This window comes from Zingiber officinale, chromosome 4B, assembly GCF_018446385.1.
Source record: "Zingiber officinale cultivar Zhangliang chromosome 4B, Zo_v1.1, whole genome shotgun sequence".
Classification (NCBI taxonomy): domain Eukaryota; kingdom Viridiplantae; phylum Streptophyta; class Magnoliopsida; order Zingiberales; family Zingiberaceae; genus Zingiber; species Zingiber officinale.
In genome coordinates this window covers 103,352,836-103,371,390 of record NC_055993.1, presented here as the reverse complement: position 1 = coordinate 103,371,390, position 18,555 = coordinate 103,352,836, and positions in this window count along the sequence as shown.

The window sequence follows — 18,555 nt, the reverse complement described above, 5'->3', positions numbered from 1 at the left end:
GGTAATCTGGGATGAATTCTGGGACGAATTATGTAAAAAATATCGTCGCAAAAATTTTTGGGATGAATTCTACGACAAAATTTTTTTCATCTCTAAATTGTTGTCACCAAGTTCTGTGATGAAAAAAAAAAAATTTAACGCCAAATTTGGCGATGAATTTTAATTTCATCGCCAAATTCTTTGTAATTCTACAACAAAAATAAAATTTGTTGCAAATTTCTCAAAAGCTAATTTGCGACAAAATTATGATTTTATCCCAATTTTGGCAACCAAAGTGATTTTCATCACAGATTTGACAACGAAAATGGATTCATCTCCAAATCTGAGACGTTGTTATGAAACCGCAAGTGCATGACCACATTGTCAGTAATAAAAAGATATTGAACTATAGAGACTGTTGATTAAGCACTAGTTAACTTCTCATAGTGAATTATCTAGACAATCATAAGGTGGTTTGATCACGAACGCTTGAGAAAGAGAGAGAGAGAAAGGGAAAGAGATAGAGAGTAGAGAGATAGAGATAGAGAGAGTGAACGTAAGTGAGCACAGAGGGAGGTGAAGTTGGATTGGTGAACGATAGATTCTAGGATTTCAATTTTAATATGATGCTAGTTAATGTCCCTATAAATTGTTCATCTCCTGAATTTAATGCCTACACTCTTGTAGAGATTCTAACCAAAGTCCGGCACATCCTTGCAAATATCGCATCGGAGAGTTTACCTAAGTTCTAACGTCATTAAGTAAACAAATAACTCTAGAAAGCCCGGTTAAAGGGATACCCTCTATCATTAGGCTCCCTTAGTCATACAATGGCTAGATTACGCAAGTCACTTCCTAATATTAATTTAGGAAAAACTCCTCAAACTCTAATTAGCTTCCCTTGTAGAGATTTGATTCTTGTTTCAAGGCGATACCTTAGAAAGTAGGGATACCCTCTATCACAGGGCTTCTGGTCATACAATCCAAAGTACCTCCTCTACACGGCGACCAAATCTCTACATCTAAATGTATTGACCTCACACACATTTTATCAAATACATACAAGGCACAACACATAAAAACAAGGCTATAAACCATATCATTGAACAAAGAAATGACCAAATACATAGTTCTTACATCAATACCACATTATAACTACTCCCTACTCGTAGAAATCAAAGAATTTACTCCATTGCATAGGAAATACAACTGAGAGATGAGAAATAAAACATCTTACATCAAAATACAAGAAAAAGAATGAAGGAATGCTTATTAATGCGTTGACAGACTCCTCGGGTGAAGTCCAAGCTCTGGATGTGAATGGATAGTGTGGATCGGCGAAGATGGAAACCTTAGGGTTCCCCCTAAGGGGAAGAATCCTTCCCCAAGGAAAGAGGGAGAAACCCCAATCCAAAGATAAGATGAAAAGGGGAGAATTTTATAGCAGGGGTGCAACCCCCTCGTTATCTTCGCCACTCAGTCCTGCCTTAAGGTACGATCGTGGCATGTGTGACATGACCTAAGGCAGGCACGACCGTGCCTCAAGGCAAGCCTGCCCGTGGGATTCTCTAGAAGATGAGGCACATTAGTGCTTCATGGCACGGTCAGACTGTGGGAAATGCTGAGAAGAGAGGCACAACCATGCCTCAGGGCACGACCGGGCCGTGGGTCTTGGCTGGAGCGGGGCACAGTCGTGCCTCAGGGTACGACCTGACCATGTGGATCTCTGAGGGTAGCTCTAGAGGAGGCACATGGTCGTGCCTCTAGGGCATAACCAGGTTGTTGATTTTCTCTATGTTTGCTCCAATGTGTGTCTTTGCTCCATTTTCGCTCTAATTTACATCTTGTCAATAAAAAAAAAGCAAAGAGTAGATCTCCGAACAAAATAGAGTAAAAGTATGCCATAATAATGAAATAGAGTGAAATAAACATAGATTATATTTATGAAATACAAGTAGATGTACGTTAAATAATACCTAAAAATAGATATAATCTATGCACATCACACCCCAAACTTAAACCTTTGCTTGTCCTCAAGTAAAAACTGCAATAAAATTTATACGGTTAAATAGTGCATCATAATCTCTAGCGAATCACTCTAATCCTATCAAATGATTTCACTGCTGAGTAAGATACAAAAGTTGTTTGAGTACAACCTAAGTAATAGTTTTTTGTGCTCAGTGCAATAGTGGCCTAAAATTTTAAAGTTTCAAACCCTAAGCTTAGTCAAGTCGTCATAAGATCATGTTCCTTATGATCTCAATTATAGGTACTTACCTGTTACTCACATGATTCATATCTTTGAAACTACACAAGGTCTTAAAGGACTACTCAAAATCAAGAGAAACATAATATTTATTTCCCTAGTAACCTAACTCGGTCTCAAAGGAACAAATTGTTAGTTTTCACTCACGATAACTATTTTATATCCCTTATTCAAATTATTTTTTTGGTGCTTTAAAGGTGTAGCACTAACACAAATGTAAATATATAAATGTAAATGCAGGGATTTTAATTTTTTTCAAGTGAGTTGTCATAATCCGAGATCATCCAGTAACCAAAATGGAATTGAGAGGTCATCTTAGAAACACAAGTGTTAGTCCAGTTCTATAAATCATGACTATTTTTAGAGTTATCAACCATTAAAATTAGACAGTGTAAAGAGATCCTAAAAGCCAATCCTCAAACTCCTATAGTATAAACATTGCTCACTTCATGCTAAGATATATCACTAAATATACTATCACCATAAGTCAACAATAAACTATAGGACTGATGCACATGAGGGGGGGGGGGGGGAGGTGAATCACGTGATTTTAAAAAATATTTCTTTTTTGGTGTGTATAACAAAGTATGCAGTGAAAAGAACAAAAGAAGAACACGAGAAAAACAAACACACATTCGATTACTTGGTTCGGAACCTTCAGCGACTCCTACTCCGAGACTCACGATTTCTCAGACCGTATCGATGGGCAATCTACTAAAAACCTCTTTCGGAACTATCGAAAAGAGTGAATCGAGTACAAATGATCAAAGGAAGTGTAACAATCCTACACTTCCTCTATTCACTAATAAAAAAATAGAAAATTGTAACTTAAATTAAAATAATCGACACGTAGTAAATGGAAGTCGACGCTTGAAGTCAGTGTCACATCATCGTAGCAGAGTAGCAGTGCGATCAGAGCAGTAGAAGGATCATTTAATTTGAGCTCATATTGAAGTACAATTCTCAATGTTGGTCGAATAGGGCATATATTGTGTAAAATACAGAACAAAATAGTAATAAAATAATAAGGTTATTTGAGGAATAACCTTAATAAAATTTTTAGAAATTTTTTGAGAATTAATCGGAGCTCATATGACGAGTTTAAGGGGATCAATTATTGAGCCAAGGGAAAGCCTATTTAAGCCACCCCATTTAAACGAGGAAATGTTTATTTTTTCTTATTCCTTTTTCTTTTCTTATTTCTTCTCCCTAGTCGCCGTTTTTTTCTCCTCACCCGCGCCTTCCTCTCTCGTGCCCACCGGCTCTTCTTCTCCTCCCAACCGACGACCCGTCGCTGCAACAAACCGTCGCCGCCATGCGACGCTTCCTCTTCTCCTTGCAAACAAAACCCTCGGCCAAGGAGAAACCGGGGCATTTCTCTCCCCCGACTCATCCCTCTCTCGGTCCCCATTGCGTCCCCGCCACCATGTGTTGACCGTCGGCGTTGCCGTTCATCCATGCGAGCAGTCGATGCCGAGGTCCCTTCTTCTTCTCGATTCTTCCCTCTCTGAGATTTGCCCTATTTCGGCTATGCCCTAGTTTGAGCCGACCATCGCTGGAGTGACTGAGCTTTCCTTCTCCTCTCCCAATCATCACTCGACGCCAAACCCTAGCTTCCTCCCTGAGCTGATGTCACCTCCTTGTTGAAGGCCACGCAAGAGGACGTTGGCATCTTTGGCGACGGAGTCGCTAGAGAGGTCTGCTTGGATCGAGCCTGTCATTCAGCGACAGACTCCTCATGGTACCACGGGCTCATTGGGCTCACAGATGCCGACGATTCCTTCTTCAGAGGTACCTACCTCAATCGTACTAGTCAGGCCCCTCCTTGCAGCGTCCACTGTACCACCAGCGGTATATCTGGCACCTCCTCTAGTTGTGCCTACTACGTACCTGGCACCACCGCCGACTGTGCCTACTACTGCGTACTCGGCACCCGCACTAGCAGTACCAATTGCTCCCTATCCAGTACCACCACCTACGGTACCTTTAGTCGCTCCTACGTATACTTTGCCTGCAGTGCCACCAACGGTACCGACCCAGGCTTATGCAGCAGCACCAGGGGTACCTTTCCCGGCTTATCCAGTGGTACCCCTTGTAGTATCATCTCCAGTGATTCCACCAATTCCCGCGGCAAGCTCTACTCACCCTATTGATATTATTGCGGCATAAGCTCAGATTCAAGTATTGGTAGAGTCGGTGAAAAGCCGATTCACGTTATTCTGCGGAGAAACCAATTCGAGTGTGGCTCAGTCTTGGATAGTGACACTGGAGCTGACTTTCTTCTACATGGCTTGCTCCGAGTGGGAGAAGGTAGAGCTGGCTGCTTTCCACTTATGGGATGAGGCCGATATCTGGTGGGATACGCAACGCTCGATCATAGGTGAGCAGCACATCATCTGGGCGCAATTCAGAGAGGCTTTTGAGAGCCAGTACTTTCCATGGTCATATCAGATGCCACGCCATTAGGCTTTCTTGAGTCTTTGGCAGAATAACCGCACAGTGACAGAATATAATTCTAAATTTAATCGGTTGCCCAGATTTTGTCCAGAGTTAGTTGTTGAGGACAAGTCTTGTATGCTTCAGTTTGTTCAGGGATTGGATGCACATCTGTAAGTTAAGATTGTCGATTTTGGCAATTCATCTTACATAGAGGCATTGGACAAAGCCCTTATGATCGAGTCGGCTCAGCAGAGAACTAGTGCGGACAAGAAGAGGAAGCAGATTGATCGGACTCCAGGGTAGATCCAGCAGTCGCAGGCTATCGAACAACAGCAGAGTGAGCGTAGTCAGTTGGGTCAGGGTACTTCTAGGGCATCTGGTCGGCCTCAGAAGTCAGGGCGATCTTCATCAGGATGTTTTCGGCCTCCTCAGCAGAATCGGAAACAACCCGCCAGTGACATTCACTGCACTCGATATGGGTCCAGGGATCACATCACATCAGCTTGCACCTTGGGATAGTCAGTTTGCTACTATTGCAAACTGCCTGGGCACATGAGCTTAGATTGTTCGCTGAAGGCTCAGCACGTGGCTTTCGGAGTCTCTGTTCAAGGAGGATAGTTTGATCAGACAGGTACTCAGTGAGGGGGGGGCAGAAGGCCCAATCTTTGCATCGTCAGCAACGAACAGCTCCCCCTGCAATAGCTGCATATGACATGCATGGACAGGAGCACTCTAGTGCCTTTATGGTATCCCAGAGCTCTGTTCTGAGACCTCAATATCTGATGCAGAGGTAGTATCAGTTGCAGCCTCAGCCACTAGTGCAGTATCAGCTATAGCCCCAGCCACTAGTTCAGTACCAGTCACAGCATCAACCCTTAGTCCAGTATCAGCCGCAGCCTTAGCCACTCAATACCAGTTGCAACCCTAGCCGCCGGTCCAGTATCAGTCGCAACCCACATATCCATCTCTGGCTCAGTATCCGGCACCGTCATAGTGGCAGGCTCAGACTCAAGCGTAGCAGCCTTTGGCAGCACTACCACCTCCACCACCGCCAGAGACTAGACGCATTCACGCGGTTACCAGAGAGGATGCTCAGCAAGCCGATGGATCTGTTTTTCGCGGTACGATTTCACTTTCTGCATTTTCTGCTGATATGCTAATTGATACTGGTAGTTTGCATTCCTTTATTTCTCGTGCATTTATGAGGGAGATTGGTAGACTACTTGTCCTTAGACCGCGGCGAGTGACCATCGCCCTACTGTCCAGTGATGCATTGGACGTCACTCAGTGTTGGATCGTGAAACGTCGATAGAGGGGGGGGCGTGAATATCGATTCGAAGAAATCGAGTTAATAAGAGTTAAGCGCAGCGGAATAATAAAAAACTTAGGCAAACTGAACAAGGTGTTTTTTACTTCGTTCGGAGCCTGTGACGACTCCTACTCGAAGGCCCGTACTCCGTGAGTACTTTCGTTGGGCAATTTACTAGCAATTCGATAAGATAAGTACAAAGGCAGTACAAGAAATGCTAATAAACAGTAAAACAAAGCTATACCGACAGAAGGAAAGCTACAAAGAAAAGATCGCGTTGTTGGAGCTTCGTTAGCGTCGTCGGAGCGCAGAGCAGCAGAGCAAGCAGTCTAAGAGTTTTTAGTTATTTTTGAAGCTCCACCCCTGGGGCTTCTTTTATATGCTGCTCCGGGCGCCTGGATCCCTTCCGGGCGCCCTGGTGCGACGTGGCAGGTCTAATCAGCGAACTCCACGTGGCGACGACTCGGCCTGGATAAAATTCACCTCCGGGCGCCCGGACCCTGTTTTCCTGCAGAATCCGTCCTGCAAGACAAACGTTAGTCCGGAGGTAAATTTACCCTGCAACACAGATTGTTAGCACATTTAAAATTCAACAGAATAATAGAAAAAGTGTATGACTTAGATTCCGTCTTTCTGAGACCGGAATCTAGTCACGATCTCGACTTAGATATCCGAAATGGATCTAAGCCGGATCGACGTCTAATGTTCCCTTCCTGGGAACGCGTCCTCGCAGTCACTCCCCTCCAGTGACTTACCTCACTCACCTGCCAGACGTCCGGTCAGCCCGTCGACCCGTCTGGACTTCGTGCCAGCTATCCGGTCAGCCCGTCGACCTAGCTAGGCTTTGTGCCTAAGGGTCCGGTCAGCCCGTCGACCCGCTTGGACTTCGTGCCAGCTATCCGGTCAGCCCGTCGACCTAGCTGGGCTTCGTGCCAGACATCCGGTCAGCCCGTCGACCTGTCTGGACTTATCCTGCACACTCGATCAGAGTATTAGTGTAACGACCCGCCTCCTACTGACTAGGCTGCGAGGCCGATCGCTACAGTTATGCTGTGCTAAATTACTATTGTGAAAAATCTGGATTTATTAAAATTTTACTAAACTGATTACTGTAAGCTGAACTTAATATTCTAGGTGTACCTAGGAGTTGTACACATGTTAGGGAAGATAATGTATGCCTCTCGGATGGTCTGCTAGTTGTAATCAGGCACTTCAATCGATCCATAGATCGATTGGGCTGTCGGATCGATCCCGTGATCGATCCAGCTTGTTACTGGCACGGAAAAACTCTCTGGATCGGTCGGCAGACCGATCCATATGCTCCCTCGCCTCTGTATGCGGCTGGATCGGTCTACCGACCGATCCAAGAGTACCCTGATCGGCCGGCTTGACCGATCCAGTAGCTCACTGATCGGTCGGCTGACCGATCAGTGAGCGTCGGTGCTCTCTGTTCGCACAATGGATCGGTCGGTTGACCGATCCATAACAGAGGCCAACTCTCTATTCGCGCATGGATCGGTCAGTTGACCGGTCCAGCGGCACAACCCACTCCCTGATCGGTCTGTAGACCGATCAGAGTTCTAATTTCAGCCTGAAACTCTGATTTCAGCATGAAACTCTGATTTCAGCACTTGGGCGTGCCAAAATCTCACATATGAGTTATACACTACATGAGAAACATTCTAATAATATAAAACTAGTATTCTAAACTTAACATGACACATAGTTCACTGATTCATAGCATTACGCAACTAAACGTGCATGAAAGTAAAACACTAAAGAGTTCTACAGTTTAAACTTGCTAAGTCCCTTAAGAATCTTTTATTCCAGTTCCTGCCACACACACCATCTCTGCATTGGTCTCCAGCTTCCTCTGCTAGTCCATTTTCCTTTTACCTGTATCTGCAATATAAGGAAAATAGTATCTGTAAGCTAAAAAGCTTAGTAAGAAACCATCTACCTCACTAAAACATGCATACGGTGCAAATATGATTTTAAATCATGCTGTTTGAAAGGATATGCTAAGTATACTAAATAAACTAAACATGGCATGGCATATAAGCATACAATCATGGCATATCTAAAGCTGAACATGATATCAATCACATGGTATCAATGAAGAACTAAGCTGATACTAAAAACTGAGCTACTACTAGGACTGTACTGAATTCACAAACTACTTTGTGAAAGGTTGAAAACCATATACATATAGTAAGTGAAAATACTAAACATGCTGCTGATGGACCCTGACAACTGTACTTGCTGTGCGTGCATCCCTAACTAGACCCGGGATTGCAAGTTCCGAATCTAGTAGGGTTTACTAGGTTAGCTAAACCTAGGGATGACTATGGGAGCCCAACCCAATGGATATCTAATCCAGTACAGTGCCACTGAAAAGTAAAATACTGAAATAGCTAATACTATTTTGCTGAATCTAGGTTATCTGAACCTAGAACTAGGTTGTCTGAACCTAGAGGCGACTGTGGGAGCCCACCCATTTGGACATCTAGTCTCGTAAAAGCTGAAATAAAAACTGATCATGCTAATTAACCTGTTCTATGTCATTTAACTAAATGCCCACTGTATCATAAGGCTGTGCTAGGCATTTTGTCGAGCATTTGGCGCTCCCTAACTCTCCTCTCTATCAGGGAGACCACCTCTAGGCACCCAGTAACGTCTAAACCCCTATCTACAGAGGATACACGTGCTCGGCCCATCTAGAGATGTTCACTAATCCCTAAATCTGTGAGAAGAGTTAAACTACACACCATATGCTGACAAAATTCAATAAAACTAATCTAATGCATAACAGAAAACACGCGAGAGCTACTTATACTGCAGGTGAGGGGTTTCTTACCTTGTGTGCTAGATTTCTTACAAATCTAATCGTTAGAAATTTCGGTGGAGACGACTTCTCGACGATTCGCTCGCGTCCACGTGCTCTACTCGCGGAGGGGAACGTCCTTGTGTTGAAATCGTCGCCGGAAAGTGACCTTGGGACCCTAGGGATGGAGCCCTAGTTCTCCTTGTGGTTGGCGCCGAGAGATGGAGGAGAGGGAGAGGTGGCGTCGGTGAGGTTAGGGTGAAGGAGAAGTTGCCGAACCAACATAAAATAAACCAACCCAACTTATGTTTTCCTATTTATATTAAGTGGGTATTTTGGCCCAACTCAATTATAAATATATTTGATTCTCCTTTCTCTCAGCACGACCCTGCTGGGTTCACCGGTTACTAAGGCTAACTAAAGGTTTAGCGGACCCGAGAGGTCCCGGGTTCGATTCCCGCTTAAGCCATTTTACTTTTCTATTAATTTTTGCTACTTCCGCTACTCAGAAAATTTTGGAAAAATATCTAATAATTCCAGAAAAAATCATAGAATATTTCTAAAATAGTTTTGAGAATTTTCGGGCATTACAATCCCCCATACCTTATAAAAAGTTCATCCTCGAACTTAGAATAATTCGGGGTACTTCTGTCTCATGCTGGCTTCTGTCTCCCAAGTTGCCTCTTCTGCTGTGTGACTGTGCTAAATGACTTTGACTAATGGTACTTTCTTGTTCCACAATTTCTTAACTGCTCGGTCTATTATCTAAATAGGCTGACTATCATAGCTGAGGTCTTCGCGGATCTGTACCGACTGGGGCTCAATCACCTGGGTGGCATCTGGGGTATGCTTCTTCAGCATAGAGACATGAAATACGTTGTGGACAGCTGACATTTCCTGGGGTAGCTCTAGCTCATATGCTACCTTACCCACTCTTTTGCTGATAAGATATGGTCCCACATATCTGGGACTAAATTTGCCCTTCTTCCCAAAACGCATCACTCCCTTCATGGGAGCTACTCTGAGGAACACAATATCCCCGACTGAAAACTCTAACTTAGTGTATCAAGATAGCTTTTCTCAATGGGACTGAGGAGTCTATATCTCTGATGCTTCTGTATAGCTGCTGTGGTATCCGCCACTAGATCTGTCTGAATTTCTAGCTCTTTCTGCTCACCACTCTCAGCAGATTGAGATCTACACCTCCGCCCATAGAGAGCCTCGTAAGGTGCCATGCCGATAGTGGCACGATAGTTGTTGTTGTATGCAAATTTCGCTAAGCTCGGATATTTGCACCAACTTCCTTGAAGTCTAGGGCACACGAGCATATCTTGAGTACCGATTCACTCGCTCCGCCTAACCATCCGTCGAGGATGGAATGTCTTGAACTTTAACTTAGTGCCCAACGCTAACTGTACACACTCCCGGAAGTGTGATGTGAATCGTCTGTCTGAAATGATGGTTCGTGGGACTCCATGTAGTCTGACGATCTCCTCGAGATACAACTGAGCTACCTTCTCCATGGAGTAGGATATCTTGATAGCTAAGAAGTGGGCTGATTTAGTCAATCCGTCGACTATTACCCGGATGGTGTCAAAACCATTCGTTCTGGCAGTCCCACTATGAAATCTATAGAGATATCCTCCCACTTCCATTCGAATCAGATAGGCCGCAGGACTCCTCCGGTCGCCGATGTTCCGCCTTGACCTCCGATGTGAGGCAGATGCAACATATCTGGCGATGTCTCGCTCATCCGGCCACCAAAATGGTTTTTCGTGTCTTGATACATTTTGGTGGAACCTGGATGCATCGCATAGGGAGTCTTGTGAGCCTCATCTAAAATCTGTCTCCGTAGCTCCTCCTGATCTGGAACACAGAGTCTGTCACCAAAATACAACACCCCGCTATCGGACACTCTGAATTCTCTACTTTCTGATTCTGCTAGCCCTTGCTTGATTTTCTGAATTTCAGGGTCCTGCTCCTGAGCTGACTGAATATCACCAAGCAAGGTAGACTCTAAGGTCATAGTAGAGAGCTGTCCAACGATGAGTTCAAGACCGAAATCTACGATCTCCTTCTGTAGGGGCGGTGACATGGCTGTAAGAGATAATAAGGTAGCACTGGATTTTCTGCTAAGTGCGTTGGCTACCTTATTGGCTTTCCCTGGATGGTAGAGGATATCTATTTCGTAATCTTTGACCAGCTCAAGCCATATGCGCTGTCGCATGTTCAGATCCTTCTGAGTGAAGAAGTACTTCAGACTTTTATGATCTGTATACACTCTGCACTGAGCTCCATATAAGTAATGTCTCCAAATTTTGAGAGCGAACACTACTGCTGCAAGCTCAAGGTCATGAGTAGGGTAATTCTTCTCATAATCCTTGAGTTGTCTGGAGGCATAGGCGATCACCTTGCCGTTTTGCATCAGTACTGCTCCTAGTCCCAACTTAGAGGCATCACTATAGATGTCAAAGCTGCTGGTGTTGTCTGGTAGAGCCAAAATGAGAGCACTAGTCAATCTCCTTTTTAGCTCACTGTCGCTCTCAGCCAAATTTCTGCTCTTTCCGGTAAGAGCTGCTGGGGAGGCTATCTCGAGAAGTCCTCTACAAACTTTCTCATAATATCCTGCTAATCCCGAAAGCTCCCGATTTCACTTGCGTTCTTAGGTCTCTTCCAGCTACTTACTTCTTCTATCTTGCTGGGATCTACCATAATACCATCCTTTGAGATGATGTGACCCGGAAGGACACTGATCTAGCCAAAATTCACATTTCGTGAACTTGGCGAATAGCTGGTTCTAGGGTCTGCAATACTAGTTTCGGTGCTCGATTGTTCTTCCTGAGTTCTGAGTAGATAAGAATGTCATCGATAAACACAATAACAAACTTATCTAAATACTCCTGAATACTCTATTCATGAGATCCATGAATGTAGTTGGAGCATTGGTCACGCTAAAGGGCATGACTACGAACTCGTAGTGTCCGATGTCGTTCTCGAATCTTGTCTTGGGTATATCCCTCTTTAACCTTCACCGATGATAACTCGATCCGAGATTTATCTTAGAGAACATCGCTCACTTCGATCGAAGTCATCGATTCGGAAGGGATACTGTTCTTGACCGTGACTTGGTTCGGTGATCTGCAGAGTCTATGTGCATGCTTCCATCCTTCTTCTTCACGAACAATACAGGCTCCCCATGGTGAATGACTGCGATGAAACCCTTGTCACAGCCTCGAGTTTCTCCCAAGTTCCCGCTTTGGAGCCATGCGATAAGGCGCTTTGGAGATAGGGTTTGTACCGGGAATGAGCTCTATCTCAAAGTCAATCTCCCTGTCGGTGCTAAGCTGGTAACTCTTCAGGGAAGACCGATGGGTAGTCACATACGACTCGAACCTCCGCTAGTTGTTGGTTCTTATCCTGGCTGGCGTTGACTACGTGTGCTAGGAATCCTATACATCCTGAATCCGTAACTTCGTGCTTTCATAGCTGAGAGAAACTTCTTGGCCTTTCTCTTGGTTCTCCATTGCCTTTCTTTTCTTCCTCTACAGTGGAAGATGACCTTGTGCCCTAGGTAGCCGCGATCCGAAAGTCCATTCCAAAGATAACGTCATAGTCGGTCATCTCTAGCACTATCGATCACAAAAGAGCTCTCTGCTGCTATAATGACGCACTGCTCTGAGCCAAGGCGTGGATGCCATGATCTCTCCTCAAGATAGTGCCGTCAAAAACTGACCACTGACTCGAGGGTATTTCTAATTTTTCGGAGAACATCCGGCTATATATGAATGGGTTGCCCCAAGATCAAATAGAACAAGAGCACTATATCTGTAAAATGCTAATCGACTGTGACAACCGCCGAGGCATTGACTATGTCCTCTCGGTGAGTGAGTAGATCTCGATTCGCCATCACTGGAGGGGCTTCTAATCCCTACGGCCGATAAGTGGACCTTCTAGAGCGCCCGCATTTGATATAATCTGAGCTGGCTGCTGACATCGAATCAGTCCGAGGAAGACCGTCTTGTTCGGCACCGCTTGGCCATGTGCCCTTCTTGTCCACATTCAGCATCCTCGTGTGCCCTTGCGACAAACCCACGGGTGGAATTTCCCACAAGTAGCACACTTTGGATAACCGGGTCGCTTGCTAGATGGTCCTCCTTTTGGGTCACTCCCGATTTGCGCTTGCTGTTGGAGTTCCCTTTCCAGTTCTGTGGCCTTGCTGTTTTTGAGTGTGAGAGTTTCCTTGGCCTTTGGACTCGAGGAGACTTGCCGCACGCTTTATGCCGCTCGTAATGCTCGTGGTCAAGGCACCGCCACTAACTCCTCCGTGGTTTGTGGCCTATGTATGCCACCACCACGTTCACTGCTATCTCGGCCTCGGCATCTTGAGCATCAACCGGATTCGCTTTTCCTCGGCCGACTAGCTCGGGCATAGACGAGCCAACTGTTGAATTTCTTCACGGCTTCCTCAATCGAAAGGTTGCCTCGACGAAACTCGGTGAACTCGTCGTAGTGGCGGTTTGTAACCCGTATGTGAAAGAACCTCGAAGAATTCCTTCTCAAGTCGCCCATGACATCTCGGTTCCCGGGCGCCGTTCGATTCTTTCCACCACATGCGCGTCTCCGCCGACGAAGGAGGCACACTTCACCTTCTCGTGTTCGGCCATCCGAAGCTCCATCGTGCTCTCCAGTGTTTTGAACCAGCTTGTGCATCCCATGGTTCACTAGTGCTCGAGAAGTTCTCGCTTGACTCACGCCATCGGATCGATAGGCTTCCTTTCTTGGCTCACCTGACCGCAAGCGCCGGTATCGTGCCGGCCGCCGGCGCCGGTCTTGGCCGCTCAGTAAGCTGGTTGGTGGAACCTCTAAGACTTCGGAGTCGTCGGGTTCGGGGTGACTGTGGGGTACTCTGTTGATTAGCCTTTAAGGTGGCTATTTCGTGTTGCTGTTCTGTAACTGAGCCACTAATGCTGTAAGGTCGGGAGGAGGCACTGAACTGTCTGCCTCTTGCTGGGGCTCAGTAGCTAGTGCCCTTCTAGCTGGGCGTCCTCGTGCCATTGCTAAAGACATAGAGGACAGAACATGAATAACTATTACAATCATAATTGTATAACTATCGTTATCATGTTATATACTATCACATACTATCATGCAACAGTTTATCTATAAACATGATCTATAACAAGGAAACAGAAAGCATAAATAAAGTAGAGGTATTCTTACTTGGAAGCTGCAGGTTCAATGCTGATGTGTGTGTAGGAAGTATGGAACACTGCTCTGATACCACTCTGTAACGACCCGCCTTGTCACGCCCCAGAGGAGTCCCTGTCCGAAGAAATTTCGGCAGCATCTCCCCTGTACGGCGGACAATCTGAAACTTCTACATAACCCATATACCTCAGCCACAGGCGGCTGGAATAATAACAGTAAATAAAACCAATCACCACGCAGTTTATATAAGTATTCAGCCTCTGGCTGTCACAACCACGCAGTTAATAAAATAAACAACATAGTAATACTCTGACTCGAAATCAACTCTACTCAACTACACTCGTAAAGTCCAAATCCGATTTTTCTTACCTCTTCTGCCGTCCAGGCAAGCATGTAGTAGTAAAAAAATCGAAAACAAATCCATCAACGAGACAACTTATATAATATCTAAGTATTCAACATCCAAATCCAAATATAGTCAAGTGAGAATCAAAAATAATACAAACGATAGCAAATAGCTGGAGGTCTGCAGGGGACTAGCAACTGGAACTCCCTCCTGATAGCATCAACCTGAAAATAACAACAATGGAGGCGGGGTGAGTCCAGCAGGTGCAGTTGATATGCAAAGTAAAGAAATAACACTTAGCACTAATCATGCGTCTGACGATAATAAAGATAGATGCAAATCAAGAGAACAGGAGAACTGCACTAACCAGGACCCGTAAAAGGACAAACAGTTCGGAAGGTATAGAAGACCTGATGCATGTCAATCAAGGTATCCAAGCAATGCATATAAGTGCAACAAACACAAACACAACAATAAATGCATCATGCATATGATGCCAATGTCATGGTCACCCCTCGACGCCACCACCGACTCACAACAACAGGGACCGAGTGGGTAGGGTCATGACGACTGCACTCGCATCACTATTCCCGATGAGTGACCGAGTGGATGGGATGCTGTCATACGCATCCTCTACCCCAAATCATAAATGGGGAGCGCTATGCTCTCATCTCACACTGTGACGGGGAGGGATCTCTAACGTGCTACACGTCCCACACTACCCATGAGCGGACCAACGAGCACCGAAGAGCCAAACCGACGTATACCACATCATGTCCCGCTACCCATGAGGCCACAACGGAGCAATGATGAAACGGCAAAGTGCTCGACAATAAAGGAGCAATCAATCACTCAGCATGCAATCATGCGAATGGTGCATGTCACTATACATGGTAATATACTAAACCAATCTCTGGACATATCATAATGTGCACCAAAGCGAATGAATCATATCAAGATATCTGATCATATAAGGTATCAAACCTAGGTCCTGACATGGTAAAATATGGTTATATCACTACCCATGAGCATGTGGAATCAGGTACATATCCATACAAGATGTAAACAAACAATCAATCAACAGGTAGCATGTATTGGGCAGTGATTAACCGAAACAAGTAAGAAACACAATTAATGCATCTTGTTAATTTAATTACTAAGCATATCAAAGACAATAAGTCAAAAGTACCCGCCTCTAATCGAAATAAGATCAATCTGATCCAAACACGACGTCGAGATACGCGTCTCGCGTCAAATTCCTGTAATATCAAATAGATAATGTATTTAGCTATATAGCTAAATAAAAATCTCCAAACCTATTTAATAATCTTATCCATTCCTTAATTCAACACATATACCTAGGTTAACATTAGTTATTAACCTATCTATCAACCATCGACAAAATGATCAAAACCCAATACCTTACCTCAATTCACAATCATTCTTATTGCCAATGAAGGGTTGCTTGCTGCTGTAATTCAAGGTAAGCAGCTGTTAGAACAAAGTGAGCCAATCCGCTGTGATTCCGGGTCGAAGTGCGATCAAGCAACAACACCCAAACAGAAATCAAGCCCAAATTCGCAGCTAGATATAATACTTACCTCTAATATCGCCGATCTGTTGTATCAAGGATCTGAAAAACCAAAAGATACAGATATAATGATATGATCCACAGTAGCTATAGAACAAGAACAGAACACTAGATCCCGATCTAAACCCTCACCTTTCTGTCACAATACTGTATCACCAATGCTCTGAGGAGGAAGCAAATGCTCAGAGCTAGGGCACGCAAGGTGAAACTTGGGCTCGACTCTTGGCTCCTGTCCGAAGCCAACTCAAACAGAAGTGGCAGTAGCGCTGGGTCGTACCTGCAGCCGGAAAAGAGGCCTCGGTAGAATTCTGGCACGGCTCGAGAAAAAGGAATAAGAGTCGATCGGCCCCGAACAGCGAAGGTGTCGGAAAGCAAGGAATCGGCTAGGGCACAGATAAACCTCGGCCGGCAAGATGGTGTTGGGCACTAGAGTTCGGCTTCAGTGCTAGAGCACGGGTGAGTAGTTGGCGTCGCTGCAGGGAAGAGGGATCGGGAGGCAGAGGCTAGGGCACCGGCGATCGGAGTAAACACCGGGCAGTGAAACTAGGCATAAGGGCAGTCGGCAGTGTGCTCGACTAGGGCAGAGGATGGGTCGAAAAACTAGGGCTCGGCTTCACCGAGAAGAGGAGGAGATGAAGAGGGGGTAACCGTCGTGACCGGCGGTTAGGGCATGGAGGAGAATCGGGCGGCGTCGGGGAGAAGAAAAGAAGAGGGACGCGCGGTGGGGGTGGCTCGGCAAGGAAGAAACGGCGACAACGAGAAAATGAAAAGAAATAAAGAAAATAAAAGGAAAAGGATATATAAACATTTCCTCACTTAAACGGGGTAACCTAAACAGGCTTTTCCGGCCCCCGTTTTTTGTCCCCGTTAACTCGTCTGTACAAGCTCTGAAAAATTTCCAAAAATTCTGGAAAATTCCCTTATTAATATTCGCCTATTTCCGGTATTTTACATTCTCCCCCACTAATAAAAATTTGGTCCCCAAATTTCGTCATCTACCATCAGCAAGTACTAACAACAGATATAGAAAGTATAAATGCTGAACGGTAAATTAAATCACATCCTCAAGTGAAAAGATGGGGATATCGAGCTCGGATAGTATCCTCGAGCTCCCAGGTAACCTCCTTATCCGAATGATGCTGTCATACGACTTTAACCAGTCGGATAGTCTTGTTCCACAACTGACGCTCCTTCCGGTCCAAAATCCGTACCGGAACCTCCTCATAAGTGATGCCAGACTGAACTGAAATATCTGTCAGCACATGTGTCGGGTCGAGTACGTATCTTCTCAGCATAGATACGTGTAATACATCGTGCACGCCTACCAAGGACGGCGATAGTGCCAACCAGTAAGCTACTGCTCCAATCCTTTCCGAGATCTGGAAAGGTCCAATGTACCGCGGAGCTGGCTTACCTCTGAGGTCAAATCTCTTCACCCCTTTCGTGGGCGAAACTCGCAGAAATATATAGCCGCAAATGGAGAACTCAAGGTGTCTCCGACTCGGGTCAGCATAACTCTTCTGGCAGTCTTATGCTTTTGACATCCTCCGTCTGATAATACGGACCAACTCTGCCTCACGTTAAGCCCTATGAGGTCCCAACAACTGGGTCTCTCGGATTCTCGTCTTGATCGACGACTGAGCAACTATGGTAACAAGAATACCCTGCTCTGTATGTCCCTGCTCCTCAATGTCTAACTCAGAGAAATCCTGAATCAAATCTGTGACCACAACTCGGTGGCAAGCTAAAGTCCCTCTGAACTTCCAGCTAAGGCATCAGCAACCACATTAGCTTTTCCCGGGTGATAGCTAATGCTAAAATCATAATTTTTCAGAAACTCCATTCATCTCCTCTGTCGGAGATTAAGTTCCTTCTAACTAAACAGATCTTTGAGACTCTTATGGTCAATGAGAATCTCAAATGTAACGCCATATAAATAATGTCGCCAAATCTTCATGGCAAAAATAATGGCAACTTACCCAGATCATGCACAGGGTAGATCTTCTCATGCTCCTTCAACCGACGAGAAGAATAGGAGACTACCATATCGTGCTGCATCAGAACAACACTCAAACCCTGAATAGATGCGTCGGTGCAGAGGACATATTCGTCCTCTCCAGATGGTAAAAATTCAAAATCGGAGCCAACACTAGTCTCCGCTTCAGCTCCTAGAAGCTGGTCTTGTCATCCTCAGTCCAAGTGAACTTCACGCCTTTCCAGGTCAGGCGTGTCAGTGACATAGCAATCCGTGAGAAACCCTCAACGTATCTCCGGAAATATCAAGCCAAACAAAGGAAGTTGCAAGCCTCTTTTATAGACTCCATCTACTCTCAACGGTAATAACCTCGATCTCCTGTGGAACTACGGTATACTCCTACTGGGTCCGTATGTCTCAAACATCTCACAGAAGACAAACCCAAAACACACTACTAAACTTTGCATATAGATGTTCCCATCGTAACATCTCTAGACTATGCAAAGATGATGTGCGTGACTCACCGCGGATTCCAAATAGATTACAACATCGTCCACAAAGATAATGGAAACCTATCCAAACATCTTCGACATACCAGGATCATCGAGTCCCTGAAAA